Raw genomic sequence first — 11,208 nt, forward strand, 5'->3', positions numbered from 1 at the left:
GTCCCCCCCAACTCTCCTCCCCCCTCCCCACCCTGACATTACTGTTAGGCCAACGCTAACAGAAGGCTTATCCACTTACATGTCTATGTATAAAAGCTGCTGAGTTTCGACACATGACTTTCTGGAACACAGAACGTGGAAGGCCTCCTAGTCTTTCCCAGCATCCTCACTGTGTGCACATTTCCGCTGCACGCTGTAGTGATACTTGCCATGCCTTGCTTCAGCCTTCCAGTGACCTATCAATGGTATCAGGATGCCCTCTCCTTCTCTGTGAACAATCATTGGAGACAACAGCCACTGTGTGGCCACTGTGATATTGTCATCAGAAAACTGAAGTCCCACTCGGGATACGACATGTTGTCAGATAAATTGGAGGCTCCTTCTCAGGGTTCTCTCTCTCTCTCTCTCTCTCTCTCTCTCTCTCTCTCTCTCTCTCTTTAAATTTTTTATTGGTTATTTTATTTACATTTCAAATGTTATCCCCCTTCCTGGCTTCTCCTCCGAAAACCCCCTATCCCATCCCCTCTTCCTTGCTTCTGTGAGGGTTCTCCCCCACCAACTCCCCCAACTCCCACTTCCACACCCTGGCATTTCCCTAAGCTGGGGCATCGCACCTTCACAGGACCAAAGGCCTCTCCTCTCATTGATGCCTGCCAAGGCCATCCTCTGCTACATATGCAGCTAGAGCCATGGGTCTCTCCATGTGTACTCTTTCATTGGTGGTTTAGTCCCTGGGAGCTCTGGGGGGTCTGGTTGGTTGATATTGTTGTTCTTCCTATGGGGTTGCAAACTCCTTCAGCTCCTACAGTCCTAACTCAGCTCCTTCAGTCCTTCCCCTGACTCCTCCATTGGGGACCCAGTGCTCAGTCCGATGTTTGGCTGCGAGCGTCCACATCTATTATGTGTCAGGCTCTGGCAGAGCCTCTCAGGGGACAACTATAACAAGCTCCTGTCAGCAAGCACTTCTTGGCATTAGCAATAGTGACTGGATTTGGTAAAAGAATTTAAGAATGGACTTAAAATGAACCTCAAAAAAAAAAGTAACAAAAACAATTTTATTAGAATTTAAAGGAAAAACTCCCAGAGCAGGAAAGCTGTAAATTTCCACAGCTACCTAGTGTAAGGAGATGTAGAAGGAAATCCAAACCCTTTGAGTCAGGCCTGTGAGCAGCCACATCACAAAAGGAGAATAGCTTCAGAGAGCAGGGGGGAAAGCCCCAGAACCAGAGAGCAAACCGGCTCCAGCCAGCATCTAAAAGACAGGACAGAAAACAAAAGGAAGACAGGGTTACAGGCAAGCAAGAAAACTTAATTTATACAGTGAGTCCACACGTTGAGCTAAACTAGGAAGATAAACAGAAGAGACAGTAGCATCTTGTATCGCTATGGGACTCTGGTTACCAGCCAATCACTGCTAATGATGAGTTTGTATTCACTGAAGTCAGTCTATCCTGCGACCTGTGCTCCTGTGTATTGTGCTGCTGTATTTGCCAGAACGCATTCGTCCACTGCTCTCAGCTGCTCAGTTTCCGTCTGTTCACAGCCAGCCCCTAACTCCTGGCAACAGCTGACCCTTCACCTTTTCTATAATGTTACGTGGTTGGAGGCACACAGTGTAAGCTTTGGAATGCTGGCTTCTCTCACTTGGCAGTACATTTTTAACGTTCCCCAGGGCTTGGTGGCTCTCTCCTTCTCTCTGGGGAGTAACCTTCTAGAAGGTCTGTGGTTTACTTACCCATCCACTTATTGAAGGGTATTGTGATGTTTTTCTAGCTCAAGGCTCTAATGAATAAAGCTGCCATAAACGTTTTTGGTGGACATAAGCTTTCAACTCAATTGGGCAAATATCTAAAAACATGGCTGCTGGTTCTACAGTGAAGATTATGTATAACTCTGTAAACACTGATTCCGTTGTTTTTAAGCCCTTCCTATCCGACATTACACTATTAAATAAGGGAGGGGGAGTAAGTTATAAGTTGGCTTTCTTCAGCGTAAAAATAGAAGACAGGTCTGCTTTTATTTTTACTAAGCACACTGATCAAGCTTCTACAAAAGTCCCTGGATCCTTGGGTATTTTCTTTCTTTTTTTGTTTTGTTTTGTTGTGTTTTTTTGTTCATTTGTTTGTTGTTATTGTTTGGAGGATTTAGTTTGTTTTGTTTTGTTTTTGTTTTTTGTTTGTTTGGTTTGGTTTTTTGTTTTATTTTTGTTTGTTTTTTAGGTATTTTCACTTACTGATTAATATTGCTATATAGGTGTCTCCTTGATTTTCATTCTGATTTTCTTTCTTCCTTTTTTCTTTTTGTTTTTTGTTTGTTTGTTTTCTATTGTTTTGTTTTTCAGCAAACAGGCCTTCTCTGTATAGCCTTGGCTGTCTTGGAACTTGCTCTGTAGATCAGGCTGCCCTCAGACTCAGAGATCCACTAGCCTCTGCTTTCCAAGTGCTGGGATTAAAGGCTTGCACCACCAGCGCCTGGCTCATTCTGCTCTTTTCAATTTGACTGCCAAGACAGACTGGCCTGAGAAGGGCCCTATACACAGGATTTCAATATTCCAGTGTGAGAGCAAGCAAATGTACAATTTCTGAAATCACATAGACACACTAGTTAAGCAGAGATGACATCCAGACAAGCAAGAAAATAAATATTAACTTATACTGTAAGTCAAAAAATCAAGCTAAATAGGAATTGGGAAAGAGGTTGAGGGTTGGGCAATAGGGGTTATGTTGGCTGCAAGAATGTATTATTAGAAGTTTTCTTTAAATACTGTTCATGATGTGGCCCTACTGTGGGGTGAAACAAGGATGTTAAGGAGAGAAATTTGTGGTTAGGGCAAAGACAAACCTTCAAAAGTAGAAGCAAGATACTTACGCCACCCACTTCATGCCCTCTAGCTAAAGTGGAAGGTGCTCCCTTGCTATTTTGCACATGACAATGGCTCAAATACAGTCCCCTGCTTTGAAGAAGAAAGCTTTCCCCAAACATAAACAGAAAAACTTTTTTTCAATTTTGCCCTCAAAGTTCAGCTGCATAAAAGTCAAACAAAAGCAGAAATATCATCCTCTCGGATATGAAGATTATTTTTAACATGATGTTGGGTTGAGCCTGGCCTCTACATTTTCAGAGGTTTGTGATCATTAACTATTCAGCACCACTCTGGGAAATGCGAGCTTGGATTAGCTCCAGGAATCTTAGCAACAGGACAACAGCTCCCAAGCAGAGCCCCGGGCCTCTGAAGGGGCCGAATCCTGGAGACAAGGAGATATTTACTGACACGGACTGTCTGCCTTCCAAAGCTAGAAACCCAAAGATGGAGCTAAGAAAGAGCTGTGGGGCTGGGATGTCACAATGGGTTAGGAGGGCCAGTCCATTCATGGTCTGTATGTCTGTGCTCTCCCCCACACCAGAGGAGACACAGGACATTCATATCCAGTGGCTCCTGAAAGGCCTTGGCACTTGACACTTGAGACAATCTCTGTGCTTAGCTGTGAGTGTGGGAAAGGGCTCAGGCGGAGAATGCTTCTGCACAGATGGGCCATGCTGTTGTGGGGCAGCCAAGGCTGGCCAGCTGCAGGTCCCCATGGCAGGAGTGCTCACAAAGCACTGGTGAGAGGACTTTCTATGTGATGAGCCTTGAGGTAAAGGGAAATCTCTCTGCTGTCCTTCATATATTCCTTCCAGCACAGAACTCATCCCAGGCCCACACACAGATACAGGAGGAAAATCTGCTTCTCTGAAATTCCCAAGAGGAGGCATCATCTCTGCACAGTATCCTCACATCCATCTTTAGATGCTTCCCGACTTGGAAATGCCCTGGAGAGACTTCGCAAAAGCATCACTGAAGTTCATGCCAGTTGCAGCCAAAGCTTTGCACACTGGCACTGACGGAGCCTTCTGGAAAGCAGTGTGCTATCAGCGCTTTGCTTCTGAGGTTTCCTCGATAAAACCCACAGCTATACAAATGGGAACCATCACAAACTTCATTGTACAGGTCGGAGAGTGGAGGCTTAGAGAGATTAAGGCAGGCAGCTTTCAGAGTGCTGGTCCACAGGCTGATGATATCTTCATCACCTGGAAACTTACTATGAAATTCCTCCAGACCTACTGCACCAGAAACTCTCAAGCAATATAATCCAGCAGTTCTTAACCTGTGGAGACCACTTTGGGGACAAACCACTCTTTCACAGGGTTCACATATCAGATATCCTGCATATCAGATATTTACGTTATAATTCATAACAGGAGTAAAATTACAGTTAATCTTTGGGAGCCACCACAACTTGAGGAACTGTATTTTATGGTCTCAGCATTAGGACGGTTGAGAACCACTGCTTTAACATTAGAATTACAAGCAAGCAATCCTAATACACAAGCAGGGGCAGGGGGAGGCTGGGGGGGGGGCAGCTAGCCAGCAACCACACTGCAAGCAGGACCCAAAGCCAGCAGTGCTGAAGTCCAGAGTCCTGTTCCCAACCTCCTATTCTCCCGAATTTACCTGAGACAGGACATACGTGCTTCAATTCTGCCTGCACCCACTAATTCCAGATTTAGAGACTGCGGACATTGACAGACACTTGGCACTTGGTCTGATCAGATTCACAAGGTGGCATAAAGGGGAGAAACCTGCAACTTTCTTCATAAAGGTTCTAGCTTCTTGCTGAGTTCAGAGAGCATGTTACATATCTCAGAGGAATGAAGGTTAGCCAAACGACCCACCCGACCCAACAGGACACTCCCCAAGACAACACCCAGGCCTCTGGAATCTTCATTTCACACCCAAAGGCAGCAGTACAATTCAAAGACATGACATAAAAGACTAAAATTATTATCTGGGCGGGATGGTTCATGCCTCTAACCCCAGCCCTCCGGAGTCAGAGGTAGGAAGCTAAGGCTGGACTTCACTGTGCAATCCTGTCTCAACAAACCAAACCAAAATAAGAAAGAAAACAAGAAACAACTAGAGTTCAGAGCCGCTGTCTTAGCTTTCTAGGGATACCATCACAACATACCACAAACTGCCCCTTAAGACAATGGAAAGTTGGCATCACACTATTTTGGAGCCCCAAAGCCTGAAATCACCTACGTGAGATTTCCTTACCTCTCCCAGCTTCTCTTGGTCCCAGGTGTTTCAGGACTTATGGACTGTCACTCACCCGATAACCTTCCTGCCTCTTCCCACCATCTGCCTTCTATCTATGCCCATCTCCATCTGAATTTCCGCCTACTGTAAAGATACTTTACATTAGATCAAGTACCACCACTATTCTAGACTCATTGTCTTAGCTTGGTACATCTATAAGGTCCTATTTCCAAGTCACGTCCTGTTCTGGGGCACTGTGGGACGGGATTCAACACGGATTTCAGGCCAAAGGAAACACAATTCAACAGTTACAACAGCCCAGCGTCTCTATAATTGTCCTTATGCACCCAGACTTCCTAGGGCAGGATTTCCTCCTTAAGAAGTTTAACCTAAGCTTTTGGTCCACTGGTCTGCTAGGTAAAGTTCAGATCAGGAGCTTCAGTATCGATTCTTATCATTTGCCAACAATTGTCAGCATGCCTACTGTCCCTCAGAATATACCTGTCATTCTCTCTAGAGAACCCTGACTGATGTGGTCCCCCAGAACTGGGCCACTCTTGGTGCACTGATGACAATGCTCTTACATCAAATGAGTGGCCACTGCTGGTAAGCACTGGGCCAGGCAAGAAGGGGATGGACCATGAAGCTTCGTGCATAAAGAATGGTAGGGAGCAAATCCTCTCTTTCTTCCTAGTGTTCCCAGCTGTGGTGGTTTGAAAATACTTGTCCAGGGAGTGGCACTATTAGGGGGTGTGGCCTTGTTGGAGTAGGTGTGGCCTTGTTGGAGGAAGTATGTAATTGCTGTGTGTGGGCTTTAAGACCCTCCTCCTCCTAGCTGCGTGAAAGCCAGTCTTCTCCTACCTGCCTTTGGAACAAGAGGTAGAACTCTCAGCTGCACCATGCCTGCCTAGATGCTGCCATGCTTCCCACCATAATGATAATGGACTGTACCTCTGAACCTGTAAGCCCCAACTAAATGTTATCCTTTATAAGAGTTGCCATGGTCTTGGTGTCTCTTCACAACGTGATGGTGTGGCCCCTCACTCCTCAGCACAGAGCAACTGCATGGACATCACCCTGGAGCTCCATGGTAACACAGAGGCTTGAGCCTCGCTTCCCATCAACTGAACTGGAACTGTGTCTTCATAGAATTCCTAAACGCTTAAATACATACAGCCTTTGAGCAACATGGACATTAAAGGCTGCCCTATCTTCCAGAATAAATGCTAAGCTAAATCATTTAGGATAGCTTCCTGAATGGAGCTTAGCCAACTCTGAGTACAGAGGCAAAACCAATAAGGAGATAGACGAGTTTAGAACTAGCTGATAGGTTACATCAATAAAGCTGTACAAGGTGAAACAGTGGTAAGGGTTTGCTGTGAAGCAGGCACTGGAGTGGACACACTACAGGCTAACTATCTGACCCTCCCGTGAAATCCATGAGGAAGATACTTTTCATATCTCCATCCTATAACTGACAATTCGAAGTTCAGAGATGACTAGCAACTTTCACAAGGTCACACGGCAAATAGTTGAATCAGGATTTAAACTTGGACATCCTGTCTGTGTAATCATATTCTGTCTCTCTGAGGCACAAATTTTATGTTATGTCCATTGTATAAAACAAGAAAGTTCTGGCTGGAGGAAAACTTCAGAAAGGAGCTTCTGAAATGGTCCTGGAAGACCATTGGAATTTATAGGCTTATAAAACTGAACTACTTTCCAAGGGTGAGCAGACTGTTCCTATAATTAAGATGGAACTTCACATGTAAGCATGATCCTCGCTCTCCTCAGAACAAACTCAGTCTACTCACTTCTCATCTGGTCACCTGGCTCTTCCTTGTGTGCATTATCTTCAGATCTCAGCCTTCCAAGCCCCCTGATCTATGGTGTGTTTCCCTCCAGAGCTCCCCTGTACCAGCGGGCTTTCCCCATGATCCCTGTGCTAGCTTATGATAAAACAGTTACCCTCTCACCAACGTGGGATTTGTGTCTGGCTCTAAGCATTTGGGAACCTCTGGGGTCTAGCCCAGTGTCTGGCACAAAGCCAGCACTCACACTTGGAACTGTTAGGGATATGCACAGAGGAGACCACCTACTGGTCACAGGCATGACCACCTCCATTCACACCAGACTCAGAAAACCGGATGAAGCAGAAAACCACCCTCTCCTTGATTAATTAATGACAAACAGGCAAATGCAGCCAAGCCTGTAGAACCTGGATTTATTCACCACAACTCATTCCTAATTGGAAGCCACATGAACACAGACAGCTGTTTGTAATCCTAACGGTGCTGATGACTCTTACAAGGTCGCACTGTTCTCCCCAAAGCAGAAGTCAGAAAGATAGAAAGACGGTGGATGTAAATGAAAAATATGGAAACGTTCCAATAATCCTGTGGCTTCTCCAAGAATCTAGATCAGTCTAGCTACAATTAAGGCCGTTCGTGGTAAACTGAAACACCAGGAATGTTGGCCCAATGGGGAAAATTCTCCTGAATTATGTAAGAGATGCAACCAGTTCCTGCAAGCAAGTTCTCTTTTTAATATGAAAACCCTCTTTCAGAGGCTGGGAGCTGTTTTGATAAAAGATTAGTTTAGTGGTCAGAGAAGGGATCCATTGCAGTACACAGCCCTGCCTCGGGTGGTTTGCTCAGGGACCCACTGCAGAACCTTTATTCCAAGATGTTTAAATTAAGACATCTCCTTTCCAAATTGGGCTGTAACTTGTCAAAGCTGTGATTCTTCTCTTAGCTTCCAGTCTCATGTCCATCTGCTTGTTTACTGAGTCTCAGTTGATCTTTTTAGCCCCAAATATAAATACTTCCACAACTGCCAGGGATTTCTAAATACAAATGAGACTTCAGAAAGATGTTATCTCAGACCCCAGCACACCCAGACTGGCTTCTGTGAAAACAAACAGACTTGAAATCCAGCAGAGCTTTGGGAGAACCACACATGTAGCTGTGTGTCTTCCTGGAGGAGATTTCTCAAATCCCCAAACATAGCAAAGGATTTGCTGAGAGCAGCTCAATTCTGATCACCCCCAAACAAGAGCAAGCTGAAGGATTCCAGTGTAGGCTGTGGACTGACACAAAGTCAGGAGGACTTGACTCCAGGGAGCAGGATTTCTGGCCAAAGAACAGCCATAGTTAGAGTTGCCCTTTAAGATATCTGAGTTCTGCCTGCCCATTTTAGGAAACCACAGTATGCTTCCAACGCTGACTGACAACATCCCTGCTAAGTCTAAGAGGCCTCCAAAGAGAAATCACTTGTTTGTATCTTGGCTCAAATTTCTGCTTCCTGGTCTTGTGAACTAAAGACAGCGACAGGCTGACATCTTCTCTGAATTTAGTATGGTTCAGGTTATCTGCCTGTAGGGAATGAAATTGTCATCATTCTAGACTTTTTCTATAGTCTTCTGCCTCGGAAATCTAAATTCAACCATTTTGATAAGGACCTCATGATGACAGCCTACTATGGGATTCACCAGACACTCGTGTGCATGGTGACACTGGTGGCCTTTTAAAAATTGAGTTTCCTTGTCCTCAGATATACTACCCTCCTATTACACCTGCATGGCCCACTTCACAAATTGACAATGCCTGCTGGTTCTTAAAGGTATTTTTGCTTTGCTGCCTCAGTGGGGACTATTCTGAAAAAGTCTATGTCCTTCTTGATCTCATTTTAAAAAAAATCTAAAAATTAACTCCAGCTTCTCATCAAAATTTAAAACTGTTGTTGTGCTGCTAAGTGACTCTATCAAGCAGGAATGTCCCCATGTGTTATTCAGATAGTCAGTAGTGACAAATGACTAGGGTTTTGAGGTTCTGTCTTGTTCTGTGTTATTTAGCTGGAGGTAGGGAGTGTGCTCATACATGCTGAGACCAAATTCAAGTGTCATTCTGCATGTTCACCATCCTATCATTGACCTGGAGCTCATCCATTAGGCTAGGCCTGCTGGCCAGTGAGCCCCAGTGAACTGCCTGTCACCATCGCCACAATGCTAAGACTACAAGTACAGGCCACAATGCCCAATTGTTTTACATGGCTTCTGGGGACCAAACTCAGGTCTTCATGGTTGCGCTTGCAAGCAAAGCACTTCACTGATGGAACTATCTATCTTTTCAGCCTGATTTCTGATGGTTTTTGTTGTATCTGTTTTATCTTTATCTTTGTATGTCAGAAGGTTGGGGTGGCTATGTGGTTATAAAATACATATGTGTCTGTGCGTGTGTGCTTTCTCATGAGTGTGGGTATGCCAGTGGCCCAGCAAGCAAGTGAAGGTCAGAGAACAATCCTAACCCTAACTCCAACCCTAACCTGAACCCTAACCCTAACCCTAACCTTTCCACCTTGCTCAAGACAGGATTCCTTTATTGTTTTTCTGTGCATATGTCATCCTATTTGGCTATGCAAGCATCAGGGGACTATCCTGTCTCTGTCTCCCATTTTGTCAAAAGAAGACTGAGATTCTATATTCTAGCATCTTTGGCACATGAAAATACTCTATGTGATACCAAAATGGAAACAAACACCAAGTCAGCCACAGCCCTTTGATCTACAATGGTGTCCTGCCTACAAGGTACGCTAGGGCAATGGTGGCCCAGAGCTTGGGGGAGTGACCAACCCATGTCTGATTTGACTTAAAGTCTATGAGGTGGATCCCATTCACAACACTGGTTAGGTGACCACCAGAGACTAGATAGCCCAAAGACCTAGGGAAAAACAAATACAACTGTTCTAAAGAAGAAAGAACGAGAGAGAGAGAGAGAGAGAGAGAGAGAAAGGAGGGATAGCGGGAAGGAGGGAGGGAGGGAGGGAGGAAGGGAAGGAGAAAGGAAGGAAGAAAGGAAGGAAGGAAAGAAGGAAGGAAGGAAGGAAAGAAGGAAGGATGAACTGATAATACGATTCCTACTGATATTCTGCTATACCCATAGGTCAGTGCCTTATTCAGCCATCTTCAGAGAAGTTTCCTCCTACAGCAGACAGGAACAAATACAGAGATCCAGAGCCAGACATTACAGAGTGAGAGACCTTGGAAAACTCATCCCTAAATGGAATGTCTCCATCAAATCCCTCCCCTCAGAGTCAGGAACCCAGTGGAAATGGAAGTGAAAAGATTCTAAGAGCCAGAGGGAACAGAGGAAACCAGGAGAACAAGGCCCTCTGAGTCAACTGAACAAAGCTCAGATGAGCTCACAGAGACTGAGGCAGCATGCACAGGGCCTGCACCAGGTCCTCTGCATATACATTAGAGCTTTTGGTTTAGTGCTTTTATGGGATTCCTGAATATGTAACCACGTGGGTCTCTGATTCTTGTGCCTTCTCTTGGGCTGTTTTCCTTCTGTTGGCTTGTCCTGCCCAAGTTCAATATGAAAGGCTTTTATTATATCTTATCTTGTTATGTTTTGTTGTTATCTCTTAGAAGTTTGTCTAAGAGACTGAATGGAAGTGGATGGGGATGGAGAGGGAGGAGGGAGGGACAAATGCATACACATTGACTCTTTAGACACACACCAACCCTTCTAACCCTCTATACTGTGTTGTGTCCCAGGACCCAGAAAGGTGATTTCAGGAGAATTGTGAGGAAAGTTATTACTTACACAATAAGTAGGATCTGAGTTGGGAAGTCCATAAGGAAGGTGTCCTGTTTACAATAGATGAACAAAATTGCAACTTTTCATTCATCATTTGATAATCCAGAAATTCTCGTTGTTCGGTTAAAAAGGCTTTAAACGAGTCAGTTAATACATGAGTCTTTGTCTAATGAAAGTTGGCAACTGGAATTCTGAAAACAGGGTTTCCCATGAAGATTCAAAACCCATTCAGTGAGCTAAATCAAAAGCATGCCCACTGACCTTCAGTTCTTGGCCATCACTGCTAACTACAAAGCAAACAACTGAAAAGCAAACAGCCATAGACGGCTCGCTCAAGTTGGCTAGAAGGGACCTAGAGCGGTTGCATCCAGGTCTGTCCTACGGGTCATTTACACATGCCACAAGCCATTTTTTCATTAACTAGACAATGACAGCCAAGCCAGCCAAGTCAAGAGTCTCAGAGGGGGCCCCCCAGCCAGCCCAGTCAGGGGCTCGGGGCTGCCTTGTTTCCCACATACCCTATCCAATCGT

The 11,208-nt window shown here is 44.9% G+C and overlaps 1 long non-coding RNA gene across 1 annotated transcript; it reads right to left on the reverse strand.

Moving 5' to 3' along the window:
• Positions 1 to 1,041: 1,041 nt before the first annotated feature.
• On the reverse strand, positions 1,042 to 10,914 carry LOC114626182. The gene is made up of 2 exons (XR_003712190.1): positions 10,684 to 10,914; positions 1,042 to 1,252 (listed from the first exon to the last, which is right to left on the reverse strand). It is a non-coding gene; the product is annotated as an uncharacterized LOC114626182 (long non-coding RNA).
• Between the last annotated feature and the right edge of the window lie 294 nt (positions 10,915 to 11,208).

Source organism: Grammomys surdaster, unplaced genomic scaffold (assembly GCF_004785775.1).
Source record: "Grammomys surdaster isolate TR1022 unplaced genomic scaffold, NIH_TR_1.0 229, whole genome shotgun sequence".
Classification (NCBI taxonomy): Eukaryota; Metazoa; Chordata; class Mammalia; order Rodentia; family Muridae; genus Grammomys; species Grammomys surdaster.